This window comes from Nipponia nippon, unplaced genomic scaffold, assembly GCF_047370975.1.
Source record: "Nipponia nippon isolate SJK-2023a ecotype South Korea unplaced genomic scaffold, ASM4737097v1 scaffold_53, whole genome shotgun sequence".
NCBI classification, from domain to species: Eukaryota; Metazoa; Chordata; class Aves; order Pelecaniformes; family Threskiornithidae; genus Nipponia; species Nipponia nippon.
In genome coordinates, this window is record NW_028262373.1 from 764,650 (window position 1) to 778,947 (window position 14,298).

The 14,298-nt window shown below is 58.9% G+C and overlaps 1 long non-coding RNA gene across 1 annotated transcript; it reads left to right on the forward strand.

The window, feature by feature from the left end:
- The first annotated feature begins 3,445 nt into the window (after nucleotides 1-3,445).
- Nucleotides 3,446-7,575, forward strand: LOC148051832 (uncharacterized). Its single transcript, XR_015699445.1, has 3 exons — nucleotides 3,446-3,565; nucleotides 3,911-3,995; nucleotides 7,307-7,575. It is a non-coding gene; the product is annotated as an uncharacterized LOC148051832 (long non-coding RNA).
- Nucleotides 7,576-14,298: the final 6,723 nt, after the last annotated feature.

Sequence of the window (14,298 nt, forward strand, 5' to 3'; positions counted from 1 at the left end):
GGCCTGGAGGCCTCACCGCCCACGGGCCCCGCCACGGCCCAGTCCCCAGCCCTGGGCCCGAGGGCTCAGCCCCAGGGCCAGCCCCAGCAGCAGGGTGGGAGCGGTTCCTGCTGCTGCCCCCAGGGTCGCCAGCCCCAGCCCTGCCAGCTGGAGGTGGGTGTTGGATGTCCGCAGGGCAGGGGAAGGCAGAGTGGCCTCCTCTCTGCAGGCGGCTCCGGGCTTTGGGGCAGGCATGCTGTGGTGGGGACAGGCCAGGGGCCTTTGCTGTCCCCTCCTGTGGGTCTGGTGCTGATGGACAGCCCCGCCTCTGCCGACAGCCTTTGAGAAATGGGGATTTCCAGACACGGAGCTGTTTCTGCCTCCTGGTGGGAGCACGCGCCGGGGCGTTGTTGGCAGAGCAGCCGGTGGGGAGCGCTCCTGGTTGGAGGCAGCTCCCTTGGCAGATGCTTGGGCAACCGCCAACCGGCCCAAAAACTTTCTAACGCCAATTTGGCATTCAGAAAGCAGGCCTTCTTTATTGCAGCGCTGGGTGCACGGGGGATACCTCAGCCCAGTGTGCATGCCGTAGGTCACGCCAGCAAAGTGTTTATCACACTTAAAGCGCACCTACTCCCTAATTTTCCGAGGAAAGTCACTGATATTGCAATTATTTCCCAGAAATCATGACCATATTTCCCCTCCCACCGGAGCATGCGCTGTTTGATTCTGGGGCTTCTTTTGGGGGCCCTTGGTGGTCGTTCTCCTCAAGTTCCAGCTGTCCGCTTGTTGACCTCGTTGTTTTTTTCCACCTCAGCATGCTGATTTGGCTGTTTCCTTTTGTTAAGAAGACAGCTGACACTCGCCAGTGCTCAGGGAGTTTCTTGGTTTCTGTTCAGACTGCCCATGATCTTTGTGCTGAGCTCACTCTTTGATTCAGAGATTCCTTCTTACCTTACAGGCCTCTGCTCTGTCCTTGCTTTCTGCGGGCATGCTGATTCACTTCCTTCCTAGCTCTACTCTGTCCTTGGGAGCTGTCAGTTGTTGGTGACCAACTTCTTCTAAGCTGGCCTTGATGATGAACGTTTTGAAGCAGGCCTTGGTAATGAACTCCTTTTCTGAATCCCACAGGTAACGCTTGTGCCCCTCTCTGGGCCCCAAGGTGGGATACCTGCCTGTCCCCCCACCCAAGCTGTGCTGCGGGCTTCTGGGAAACGGGGGTACCGAGGGCGGATGGTTTTACCACAGCCGGGAAGGTCCGGTAACCTGTCAGGGACTTTTTTTTTCCTGGTGCTTGCAGTAGCAGGTTATTTGTTTTTGTCAATGTATTTTTTCTGAGGAAACTTCACCCAGGAAAGCGCAGCGTTTAGCTCTGGTTGCTCTCTGTGTGGATTGTGCCTGTCCTCAGCCAGGCACACAGCAGCTTTCAGAGGAGGAATGGGACTATTCCAGGGTGAGGTGAGCAGTGGGGATCCCAGGCCTGTTGTGTGTAATGCAATCAGGGGAAAATGTGCGGTTAGAGCTGCCTGTGTTGCTTCCCCCTTGGATTGCAGTGCTCCCCTCTAGTTCTCTGTAATCCTCGCTTCTACGAGTCGGCTGCATCGGGTTTAAATTTCTGTAAGTTGCTGGTACACTTTGCAGGTGTTTCGACTTGGTTCTTCCGAGGTTTGAAAATTCCCTCTTCAGGTCTCTCTACTTTCTTCTCCCCTCTGTCCCACAGAACCGTCTGTGCCTGCAGGGGCTGCAGAGTCTGTGTTTGCTCCCCGTGGTGAGGAAAATACGGGCATGAAAGAGATAGCGATTCTGAAAAGACCCCTTTCTTTGTGCTCCTTTTCACATTCAGTTGCCTGTTGTGGGTTCTTAAATGATGCGAGTTACTCTGAGTCTTAGCAATCCCTTGTTTGCACGCCTGTGCTCAGGAGGTGCCTCAGAAACTCTGTTTGGGCATTGCTTATGCCAGACAAGTAACCGTAGCCCTTTCTGAAAAATGGCTCCTGGGTGAGTTAGTTCCTCAGCCATAACGGCAGGGTTTCTGTTGACATCTGCCAGAACTCGGGAGCAAACCCTGCTGACGGAAACCGTCAGGAGAAAAGGAAGGCTGGAGAGAGCAGAAGAGATCCGTAGAGCTGCGCTGCTTGACCCCCGATGGTGTCACACCTCCTGGCACGGCGACTGGGTAAGGGTGCTCTCAGGGTGTTTTGTCACCTTTTCCAGTGCTCACGAGCAGAGAGCCGACGGCCCTGGGGGAAGGGCAGGACCCCCTTTGTGCACCCCAGGATCTTGTCACACTGCAAGCTCCTGCGCCAGCAGAAGCGGCTGAGAGTCGACTTCTTCAAGGAGGCTGGTGTGGGCACGAGGAAGATGCCGGGAGCAGACTTCCTTCAGGTCATCAGGGGGGATGCAGGGAGCAGAACGGGAGTGACCTGCTGCCACTGTCGTATGTCCTTGCGTGCAGAGCCAGGCTGGTTCCAGTGGAGGCAATGCTGGCGGTTCAGCAAGGGGCACTTTCCCTTGTCGTACCCTCAGAGGATGACTGCCACAGTCTGGGAAGCTGGAGGGGAAAGGGAGGGTAAGGATGCAAGAGGTGGGATGTCATCTAGAGCGGGTTGTGGGAGTGAGGGTACCCGTTGCCTCCTGGTCTCCAAAGAGAGTCGCTGCTCAGCTCTGTGGCTGCCCGGAGCCTGCTGCAGACACTGAACTGGCATCACGCTTCCCAGGGTCGATACTCGACCTTTCCCCCACCAGTCTCGTATCTGTATTCCCATTGCGCTGCCTTCCAGCACGTATCTGTGCAGCACTGCTCCCCCTGAGCCCCAGTTCCCCCAGGGGACAGCGGTACGGAGCTGTGAGGAACACGCTCAGGTCTACGAGGGTTCAGGAGTGCAGGTGTTAACTGGTACTCTAGTCCAAGCCAAAACGAGCCACCTCACTACCCAGGGGGCTGGGAAGTTTGGCATGTTAACAGCCGAGAGGTCTGCAGAAGGCAGCAAAAGCCCAGTAAAGCCCAATAAAGTTGTTAATGCTTAGACCTCAGCAGGTTTTCTTTGTGCTGTGCTTCCCTGCAGAACACCAGCAAATCTCATCCCACCTGCTCCGGGGCAAGCCTTGATGGTTTTGTGATCCCACTGCCATTTCCTGTCTTGGTTGCCAGGCCAAAGTTCCCATGAGAGCCAGGGATCAGGAGGATGTGGTCATCTTGCTGATTTCCTTGCAACTGCAAGCGTAGGGATGGGGGCAGTCTGTCATATTTCTGTCAGGCTCAAAAGCTACAGGATGTTTCCATTGCAAGAGGCGAGTCCGTTGGGAGCCCCAGTCTCCCAAATTCCAAACCCCGTGTGTGAAAGAGTGCTGAGCCCCGTTGTTTCTTTCTGCTGCTCTCTAACGCAGTTTCTCTGGCTTTTTCTTTGGTTGGTTTTTAATGCCTGGTAGGTGTCCAAGCTCCGTTCCATCAAGGCACTTGCAAACCTGCCACTTGCCCAGCTTCTGCTGGGGGCGAAGCCAGAGGGATGAAGCCTCGTGCTCGTAGCAAGCCCCAAGCAAAGTTAAAGCGCTGAGAAGTTCCCCCAGTCAGCCCAGAGCCAGAGTGCAGGTATGGAAGCTGCGATGAGATGGAAGAGCCTGGAAAACAGTTCATCGGCAGGAGGCGATGGAAGAACGGGCAGTGTGGGTGGCACCTGGGGTGAAGTGACAGGCTTAGTTTCGTGTCTGGATCAGTAGTGTACTTGCACATTTACTAAGCCCCAGTTCAGAGCAGAAATTCTTGTTGCTCATCATGGGCGCCGGAGTGCTGTTCCTGCTCTCTCCTCCCCGGTGCATTCATGTAATCTTTTGCATATATGCAGGGCCTTGATAATGCTCCTGGGTGGGCAGCGTGTATGTGAAGGGCAGGTTTTCTGCATAGTTGTGACTGATGTTTCTTGTTTCTTTTGAACAGGAAAATCTTGATAGGTACTCCCCAGGAACTGTAGAAATGCAAGGACCTGATGAAGAAAGAGGTGCCAATCAAGGAGGGAGTGTAGGTTAGTTCTGGTGGGTGGGCAGTTGGCTGATGGGTCGGGCTCAAAGGGTTCTAGTAAATGGGGTTACATGGGGCTGGCGACCAGTCACTAGCGGGGTTCCACAGGGCTCCATCTTGGGGCCAGCGCTCTTCAATATCTTCATAAATGACTTGGATGGAGGACTTGAAGGTTTGTTATCAAAGTTTGCCGATGACACAAAACTGGGAGGAGCCGTTGAGACTCTTGAGGGCAGAGAGGCCCTGCAGAGGGATCTGGACAAATCAGAGAGCTGGGCAATCACCAACCGTATGAGGTTTAACAAGGGCGAGTGCCGGATTTTGCACCTGGGACATGGCAACCCTGGATGTACGTACAGCCTGGGGAAGGAGAGGCTGGAGGGCAGCCCCATGGAGAGGGATCTGGGGGTTCTGGTTGACAGCAAGGATTTTCAGGCACCAAGGCCGGCTGCCAGGGGTGTGTGAGCAGCTCCTCCCCAGCATGGAGACGGGCATGGGAGAAGACAGTGCCGTTCCTGTTGGTGTGTCGCAGGTGGCAGTTGGTGGAAGCTGCTCTCAGGGCCTGTAATTCGGAGCTGTCGTCGTGGTACTTGGTGGGAAATAACGAGGGAGGGAGCTAAGTCATGAAAGGCCATATTAACTCGATGTGTGAAGGGAGGGAAACAACTTTGGGGTGTTAAGGAGACTGTTAGTTGCAATGAAGGCAGTGAGTGAGGTGATCCTTTGAGGAGCTTTCTGGATGGGTCAGAAGGGGGCAAGACTGCATGTAAGGACAGAAAAGGTTGTGGCAGTAGCTGAGCCCATCAGATCTCAAGTAGGAAATGATTTGGGCAATATCTGGCGAAGTTGGCGTCTTGTACGTGTGGCACAGCCTGCGTAAGGCCTGACTGCTGGCGAGGAAAGGAGTGTGAAAGGAGTGCTGGAGTGCCAAGGAATGGGGATGGAAGGGATCACAGGCTCATTTCTCAGTTTTCCGTGGGCTATCTGTATACCCCATGTAACTCATCTTGTGTTGAGGAAGAAGTGCCACCCTTTTGGGGAAAAGAGGGGGAAAAGAAAAAAAGGTAATCTGTAGCAGAGCTTGAACTTGGAGTGAGATGACCGTGCTTAGTCTTACCATTCTGGAGTGTTAAAAACATTTCCTTGAAACACTTTCCCAAAATAACAAGGCATGACTTTCTGAAATAGCTGTTTTCCTAGGAGCTGCATCTGAGCTAAGGCAGCTGAGAGCGTCTTGCCTGCTGTTAGTCACCGAGGCTGAAGACAGGTCAGCCAGCAGTTCCGGCAAGGACAGAACAAGATAGATACGTATGCTTGTCTGTGCTGATGGTAATTTCTGGACCGTGTCTTGCATAAGTTGGTCTTTTGGTTTTGCAGGTTGTAGGTTTGGCAGGATCTAGTGTGTCATGGATGTGATGGTAATAACAAAACCCAGTTGGATGGGGTTGAGAATCAGAAAGGTAAAAGTGAGAAAGAAACTCGTGGGCTGAGATAAAACCAGTTTAATAATTGAAAAGAAATTTTTAAAAAATATTGTAGGGAAAAGAGAAAAAAAAAACAAACAGAGAGAGGAAAATAAAGCCCAAGAAAAACAAGCGATGCAAATGAAAGCAATTGCTCACCACCAACCGACCGACAGTCAGTCGGTACCTGAGCAGGGTCCCCCCTGCCACTCTCCCCCTCAGTTTTATTGCCGAGCACGACGTCATAGGGTATGGAATATCCCTTGGGTCAGCGGGGGTCAGCTGTCCCAGCTGTGCCCCTCCCAACTCGCTGTGCACCTCCACCCTGCTCGCTGGCGGGGCAGCGTGAGGAGCAGAAAAGGCCTTGATGCTGTGTAGGTACAGCTCAGCAGTAACTAACACATTGGTGCATTCTCGACAGTATTTTCAGCAGAAATCCAAACCACAGCCCCATAAAAACTGCTTTGAAGAAATTTAACTCTCCCAGCCAAAGCCAGTACAGTAAGGCATTTTGGATTTCATGTAATTTGCAAGAGTGCTTGAACAGTTTAATGTTATGTTGAGGTACAGTAGTTATAATGTCATCAGAAGAAAGTGAAGGCAAAGAAGATGAAGGCGGCAAAGATACTCAAAAGCATTATAACCTTTGGCAGCAGAAACACGTCATTTACAGTTTCTATGAACAGTTTTCCTCCAATGTGGTGTTCTTTTCCAAGATTTACAGATGACATTTTGCTATTTCCACATCAGAATTCAGTGATTTTAGCATAAACCTCTCCAGTGAAATGTAAGAAAAATGACTGATGTATCCTGGAAAGAAGTGTCATTACATAGACTGGATAGTTTTACTCTTGTAGTTTACAGTTCTCCTTAAAACATAGGCATGTGTTTTCAACTTGTGCTCTGCAGTGGTTAAAAAAACCAAACCAAACAGAAAAAAAACGCCCTTGAAACTTTCTTCTGAAATGAGAGGTGGGTGAGATATCTTACATTTTCTGCTTTTTCCGCTATCCTGCTTTCTCTTAAACTTGTTTGTATCACTCTCATAGATCCCTGGCTTACTCTAGAGCCAAGGCAATGTAAGATATTTTTGGGGGGCCTGGTCTTCTCCTGTCAGGCAGAGATGTCCATGTAGAAGTGCTTGGTCGCAGAGGCAAAAGGCCTAACAGGCAGGTGCATGGGTAGTGATGGTTCTCCCTTATCAGCCGTACTGTCAGTCCCGTCAGGGAGTAATGCTTTGGAGGGGTTTCTGATCGGTGGTAATTGCAGAATAATGACATGATTATATTATTATATTCTATTACATTAAATACTACCTGTGGCAGTCTGAGGGTATGAGAAGAACAAAGATTTGGGGAGGGGAGGATAATTTTAATTTGCCGTAAGTTTTAGTACAACAGCGTGTTTGTGTGTCAGTGCCAAGATGGTCATGGAGTTGGCAGCTGAGATTCTGTACTGGAAATCCTTTTGTTCTGGAGCTGAAGCCCAAATGGCCCTCTAACAGTCTTAGTCGGACTACTGAATCTGGCAGTACACAGTTTCTTTTCTTAAAACTGCAGATAATTAAGTTAGGGGGCGAGCCTGTTTGGAATTTTAGGAGTGTGGGGGCAGAGGCCAGCTGGGGGCTGGGGTGCTCAGGGGAGGGGGCTGTTTCTGCCCCGTGCCCTGGGCCTGGCGCTCCCAGCTGGGAAGGGGTTTTCCAAGCTCCTGCTGGAGGGAGCCAAATGTGGGACCTGTGGCCGAGCTGGGGGACAAGAAGCACACCCGGACCTGTGGCAAACCTGCCTCTAATCAGCTTTTCCCAGCTGGAAACTGCCCAGGAGTAACTGTGAGTGTTGCTGTCCTCCTTCAGGAAGCATGGCCCGCCCCAAGCTCAGCCAGAGCTACGCCTGTGCCAGGAGAAGACTTCAAGCAGAGCCGGGGCTGATGGTGACAGGTCCCAGCAGCTGTCCAGCTCAGGAAGATGCAGGTAAGATGCAACAGAGGTGACCGTGACTGACTGTCACTTCTCTTGCAGGAGCAGGATTTCACAGCAGAAGGGAGGCAGGACGAAATGCCCTTTGAGGTCAAAAAGTGCATCAGGCACCTGGCGCAGTTGCGATGACAGCAGAGGAGGAAGAGAAGGAGATGCAGGTGACCCGGCTGGGACACTGCTGCCGCCGAGGTAAGATCTGCCAGAGAGAGCCAGAGACAGCCACTGGGAGGTGGTGGAGTGGGTGAGAAAGGCGCCTGGGAGAGAGGAGAGCATGGGGAGATGGGAGACAGGGATGGTGATGGAGGGGAAAAAGCTGGGATGTTGGAAGTGAGGATGCTTCTGCTGCGCGGGTGCTTGTGAGGTCACCGGTCTCTGAGTAGCTGTTAGCGTCACAGCACGTCCTGGGCTTGTGCAGGTGCTTGTGGTGTCCCGTGTTGCTCAGTAGCTTTCTGGGTATGAGAAGTCCCCTTGCTTGTGACACTTCTTCTGATGTCACTGATTGCTGAGCAGGTGATAGGGCGAGAGAAGGCCCCTGGCTTGTGCAGCTGCTTGTGTCGTCGATAACTCCAGTTTTCACATCTTTTCAGACAAGAGGCAGTTTACAGTACTGACTGTTTTGCAGATCTTCTGCTTCTCTGTGCCCTGCTCTCTGTCCCTGCCTCTCCCTTTCTCTCTCCCCTTCCTTTTTCCTCTCCTCCTTTTCCCTCTATTCCTCTCCCTCAGCCTGCCTGTATTGCTCCATACCTCTGTCCTCCCTCCTGCCCTCCTCTGCTCTCTCTGTCCCGCTGCTCGTCACCATGATCTGGGACACCCCCTGCCCCCTTCCCCTCCATGCCCTACTCCCTGTCCCTGTGCCCACTCCTCACCAGGGTTTTCCTTTCTCCACCCGCTGCCCAGCTCCCTGCCCCATTCTCCTCCTCTCTCTGTCTCTCTCCTGTCCCTCTGTCCTGCTTCTTTCCCTCTCCGGGCACCCCAACACCCTATCCCACCCCTGTCTGCCACTCTGTCCCTCTCTCTTCCTCCTCCCTGCCCCACTGGGGTCTGGGACACAGGCAGACCGAGGGAGGAAACCCCGGGGCCTGCAGGAGGATCGGGCCCAGCCAGGACGGTGAGGCAATGTCCCAGCAGGGTGAGACCGAAGAAAGGAGCACCCCGCAGCATGCTGGGAGGTGTAGTCCTGGAGCACAGAGCTGCAAGGTGGCCATGTTATTTCAGGGAAAAGCTGAGAACTGTAGTCCTGAGGCACTTAAGATGCTGGTCAGAAATCTTAGTTCCTGGGGCATAGGACTGCAATGTAGCCATGTTCGAAAGTCTTTGAAACCCTGCCGGCGTCATCCAGCATCAGAGATCAGGAACTGTAGCGAGACTGGCTCCAGGAACATGCAGATCAGTAGACAAGCAGCAAGAATGCTGCAAAACTAGAGCTGCTTTGCAAAGTTGGCCTGTGATGAGGAGTCGGTAGCGCGGGTGGGAGTGATCAGTCAAGTGGTCTGGTCCCTGACCGAGTGAAGGGTCCAAGAACCCTGTGTAAAGGCACACTGGGGCTGCCCCAGTTGGGCTGGGACCCGGCACGTGCGTGAAAGAATCTTGGCCCCTGTATTTGGACCCTTTGCGTCCTAGCCTCTGGCCTCGGTCGGCACGGGCCGTTTGCGAGTTGCTGGTGAGAGCGGCTGAGGGCTGGCGTGTGGGCAGGGGTTTTTGGTGGATACGAGGTCCGGGCAGCGCCGGACGAGGCCATAGAGGGGGTCCGAGCGAGCCGTGCAGGCGTTGCAGCGGCAGCTGCGGGATCTCGGCACGCGAGCCTTGGCAGGCGACGGCCGCTGGCCGGCCACGGGGCGAGCTGCGTTTTGCGCGCTCAGGCTGTCTCTGCCTGGCCCCCTGGGGCGGCCGCGGCTCCTTGCCAGGGCCGGATCCAGCTGGCCGGCAGTGATGCTGGTGCTGGGGCGGTGCTGGTGATGGCGGTAGCGGGGCGGTGATGCCGGTAGTGGGGCAGTGCTGGAGGCCTGCGTCCTCCCGGCGTTGGTGCGAATCAGTGTGGTTTCTCCCACGGGCGCCTGCCACCCGGAGCGATGCCCCGTCTACCCATCGTCTGGGTGGCCATCCCCAGCCCAGCTCAGCCACCCGCGGGGTGGGCAGAGGCTGCGTTAAACCCCCCACCACCACCCCCACCCCCGCTGAGCAAATGGCCGCAGGCAGAGAGAGGCGCTGCAAAGCGAACAGGCAAGCCTTTTAATGACTGAAAGAAGAAGCGGGGGGATGTGGGAGAGGGCTGGGGATGGAGCGGGTGGGTGCAGGTCCCTGCCTGCGCATCTGCTCTGTGCGTGGGTGCTAGGGGGGATGGTGCTGGAGCGGTGGCTTATGGGTAGCCGTAGGCGTCGGCTATCTGCATGTCGATCTCCCTCTGCACAAAAAACTGCAGCTGCCCCAGTGTCATCTGCAGGGCCGCCCGCTGCCGCTCCTCCTGGGCCAGCTTCTTGAGGCGCTCCCGCTCGGGCCGCTGCTCAGGCGTGATGGGCACGGACTCCTCCTGCTCCTCCAGCGGGGTGGGCCTAGCCCGGGGCCAGGGGGAGTCAGGCGGCAGCGCGGAGTCGGCGGGAGGGCGCGGCAGGCGCGGCGGCATGTGCAGCTGCTGCGGCAGCCCCTCCCGCGGGGTTTGGCCCCCCGTGGGCGAGAGGCGCAGCCAGCTGGGCCGCTTGGGTTTGGTGGCAGCCCCGGTGCGCGCCTTGCTGCTCGATGGCGCCGCCGGTGCCGTCTCCTTCTGGCCGTCAGCTGGGGCCTCGGAGGCAGCGGGCCCCTCGCCGGCTGTGGGGGCAGGGGGCAGGGGCCTGGGGACCTTGGGGGGCACGCTGGGGCCGGCCTGGGGCTCCGGCTGGGGCGGTTGGCGCACGGGCCCCACCGCCTTCCCCCTTTGCCCCAGCGGGTGGAAGCTTTGGATGGAGGCCAGCAGGTGGGCCCTCAGGTCGGAGCGGGGCGTCCTCGGCCCCCGCAGTGTTTTGGCCTGGAGCTTTTTGCGCAGCAGCCTGTCGTGGGGTCGCATGGCGCGGGGATGCGTGCTGCGCGCCTTCTCGAGCAGCAGCGGGCGGGGTGGGCGGGTGGGCGGCGGGGGCGGGGCGCTTTGCCCCCCGGCGTCCCCAGGGCTTCTGGGTGGCTGGAGCACCGAGGCGGGCCCATTGGTGTCCTCAGATGCCCTGCGCTTGGTGCCGCCCGCTTGGTGCGCGCCGCTGCCCACCTGCTGCCCGCTGCCACCCGCCGCCTCGCCGTCCCTGTCCGGCTTCCCCTCCCGCGGGGTTTTGGAGTGTTTTGCCACGCGGCACACCACCACCTGCTTCTTCTTGGGCGGCATGTTGTCCCGCGGGGAGGTGTCTTGCGTCTTGGGGGTGCCGGCCGGCGCGGGGCGCTTGGCCTGCTTGCCGCCCGCCTTGCCCGATCTGGGCACCACCCGGCAGGAGGTGACGCCCGGCGGCAGCGGCAAGCAGGTCAAAAGCACGCGGGGCTGCCTCCGCAGCGCCTCCTGCACCTCTTGGTGGGGCTTCCTCTTGGGGTCCAGCGAGGGGGATGTCGGCAGCCCCGCCCAGGAGGGGTCGGCGTCCCCTAGCATGGCTGCCGCCGCTTGGTGCTGGGGGCAGTCGCCCTGCGCCCTGTCCTGCGGGAAGCTGGGGAGCCGGTTGAGGAAGGCGGTGCTGTCGGGGCCGCCGGGGCCATGGGGGTCGTCGGGGACATCGGGGGCGGTGGCCTCGCTGTCCCCCAGCATGGGCGCTGCGGCTGTCTCCTTGGTGCCGCCGCCCCCTGCCCTGTACTCGGAGAGGTGAGGGAGGTTGATGAGGGAGGTGGTCAAGTCGGGGCCGTCGGGGCCATCGGGGACGGTGTCCTCGCTGTCCCCCATCCCCGCCACCACCGCTCGCTCCTTGGGGCAGCCGCCCTTCGGCACGTACTGGGAGAGGTCGGGGAGCTGGTGGAGCAAGGCGGTGAAGCTGGGGCTGTCGGAGATGTCAGGGACGGCCTCGGTGCCGTGCGCGGTTTGGAGGCAGGCGAGCGTCTCGTTGATGTTGGTGTCACCTGGCTGCTGAGGAAAGGCCTCGGCGAAGGTGTGTGGCCCCTGCTGGGACAGGTGCACGGGCTTCTGCAGGGCCGCCAGGGTGGTCACCGCTGCTGAAAAAGCAAACCAAGCCAAGGCAAGCCCGTGGCGCTGCAAGGTTTCCTGGGCGCGGGCCGCGCGCCCGCGGGCTCTGCCACCCGCAGCTGCTCACCTTTGGGGTTGGTGGTGGTTGTGCCGGTCGGCGGAGCCAGGGCAGGCTGGTGGGGGCTGGCAGCAGGGTGGCTGTCCTGGCTGGCCACCGCATCCTTCTTGAAGGCCCCTGGCGGCTTGTGGGCAGTGCGGGGCAGGGTGTGGAGCACAGGGGGGCCCTGCAGGCAGTGCTGAGGCGCGGGGCGGCGCGGTGGCGGGGGGCCGGGGCGGGCGGGGCCATGCAGCAGGCAGGAGCCTGTGGGGTAGAGGGGCTCCCCCTGGAGCACGGCCCACGGCCCCAGGCCCATGGGCTGGTGGGGCAGCAGCGTCCCCGTCAGCACCTGCTGTCCCCAGCCATAGGCAGGGGGACAGGGAGCAGGCCTGGTGGGGAGCTGCGCCCCGTGGGGGAGCTGCACCACGGGAGGGAGCTGCACCTGGTGGGGGAGCTGCACGAGACGGGGGAGCGGCGCCATCGGGAGGAGCTGCACCACGGGGGGAAGCGGCACCACGCCAGGGAGCTGCACGAGCTGGCCCGGGGCCCCCAGGGGCCCCGGCACCCCCTGCCAGACAGTGGCCTGGGCCGGCTGGGAGGTGACAGCGTGCACCCGAGCAGGCGCGCGGGACAGCGGCAGCCCTGGGCCAGAGGAGGGCAGCACGCTGGCAGTGCCCGGTGGCGGCATGGCCGGGGCGCTGGAGCTCCCGCTGGGCACCTCCGATGCCGTCGGCAGCCGGAGAGGGAACCTGTCTGTTGGGGGAAGCAGAGAGGAGCAATGGGGTGAGAGCTTGGCGGGCAGAGGCGGCTGGGGGGCTACCTGGAGGGCAGGAGCAGCGGGAGGAGCGGGAGCCTGCTGCTGTACCTGCCATGGCGCTTGGTCCGGGTGGGGTTTGTTGGGGGCAAGCAGCCCTCGTCTCCACGGCGCTCATTCCGCCAGCACCTGCTGCAGCCAGCCTTGCGCTGGGTTGATTTTTCCTACTGCAACAGCTGCCCATCTCAAGGATTGCCCATCCTGCCCATGCTTTCCTGTCCCGAAGGATGGGTTCCCACCCCCACAAGGGTTTTTCATCCCAACGGTGGTTTGCCATCCGCATGATGGCTTCCCATCCCAAGGGTGCTTTCCCAGCCCCGGGATGGTGTCCTAGCCCAGCGGTTGCTGGCTCTCCGTCAGCCTGTCCCTGGCTTTTTGGGGCCCTGGCTGCTGGGACCCTCAGGGCACGTTACCAAGAGTCCCGTCCTTAACCATTTCATCAACCAGCCTTTAGAGGATAAAAGTGTATTAGGTTGGTTTGTGGAGAGAGGGGGCGGGGGAGAGAGAGAGAGAGAGAGAGACGCGGAGTTCACGTGATCCCCTGCAATGTGAGGAGGTAGTGGAGTTTTCCTGGAGGCTGTGGTATTGCTCACGCTGAAGGAAAAGAAAGGACAGCAGAGCCCGGCCCTGGAAAGAAGGACGTTGCTTCCGGGAAGCTTAGAGCTGTCCGTGACGGAGAAAGGATCCCCCGGGCCCAGCAAGATAACGGCAGCATCCTAGCCCCTCTGCCACGTCTTTGAAACCCTGCCGGCGTCGTCCGGCCTCAGAGATGAGGAACTGTAGCGAGACGGAGTACGGGGAGATGCGGCTCGGTAGACAAGCAGCAAGAATGCTGCAAAACTAGAGCTGCTTTGCAAAGTTGGCCTGTGATGAGGAGTGGGTAGCGTGGGTGGGAGTGATCAGTCAAGTGGTCTGGTCCCTGACCGAGTGAAGGGTCCAAGAACCCTGTGTAAAGGCACACTGGGGCTGCCCCAGTTGGGCTGGGACCCGGCACGTGCGTGAAAGAATCTTGGCCCCTGTATTTGGACCCTTTGCGTCCTAGCCTCTGGCCTCGGTCGGCACGGGCCGTTTGCGAGTTGCTGGTGAGAGCGGCTGAGGGCTGGCGTGTGGGCAGGGGTTTTTGGTGGATACGAGGTCCGGGCAGCGCCGGACGAGGCCATAGAGGTGGCCGAGCGAGCCGTGCAGGCGTTGCAGCGGCAGCTGCGGGATCTCGGCACGCGAGCCTTGGCAGGCGACGGCCGCTGGCCGGCCACGGGGCGAGCTGCGTTTTGCGCGCTCAGGCTGTCTCTGCCTGGCCCCCTGGGGCGGCCGCGGCTCCTTGCCAGGGCCGGATCCAGCTGGCCGGCAGTGATGCTGGTGCTGGGGCGGTGCTGGTGATGGCGGTAGCGGGGCGGTGATGCCGGTAGTGGGGCAGTGCTGGAGGCCTGCGTCCTCCCGGCGTTGGTGCGAATCAGTGTGGTTTCTCCCACGGGCGCCTGCCACCCGGAGCGATGCCCCGTCTACCCATCGTCTGGGTGGCCATCCCCAGCCCAGCTCAGCCACCCGCGGGGTGGGCAGAGGCTGCGTTAAACCCCCCCCACCCCCGCTGAGCAAATGGCCGCAGGCAGAGAGAGGCGCTGCAAAGCGAACAGGCAAGCCTTTTAATGACGGAAAGAAGAAGCGGGGGGATGTGGGAGAGGGCTGGGGATGGAGCGGGTGGGTGCAGGTCCCTGCCTGCGCATCTGCTCTGTGCGTGGGTGGTAGGGGGGACGGTGCTGGAGCGGTGGCTTATGGGTAGCCGTAGGCGTCGGCTATCTGCATGTCGATCTCCCTCTGCACAAAAAACTGCAGCTGCCCCA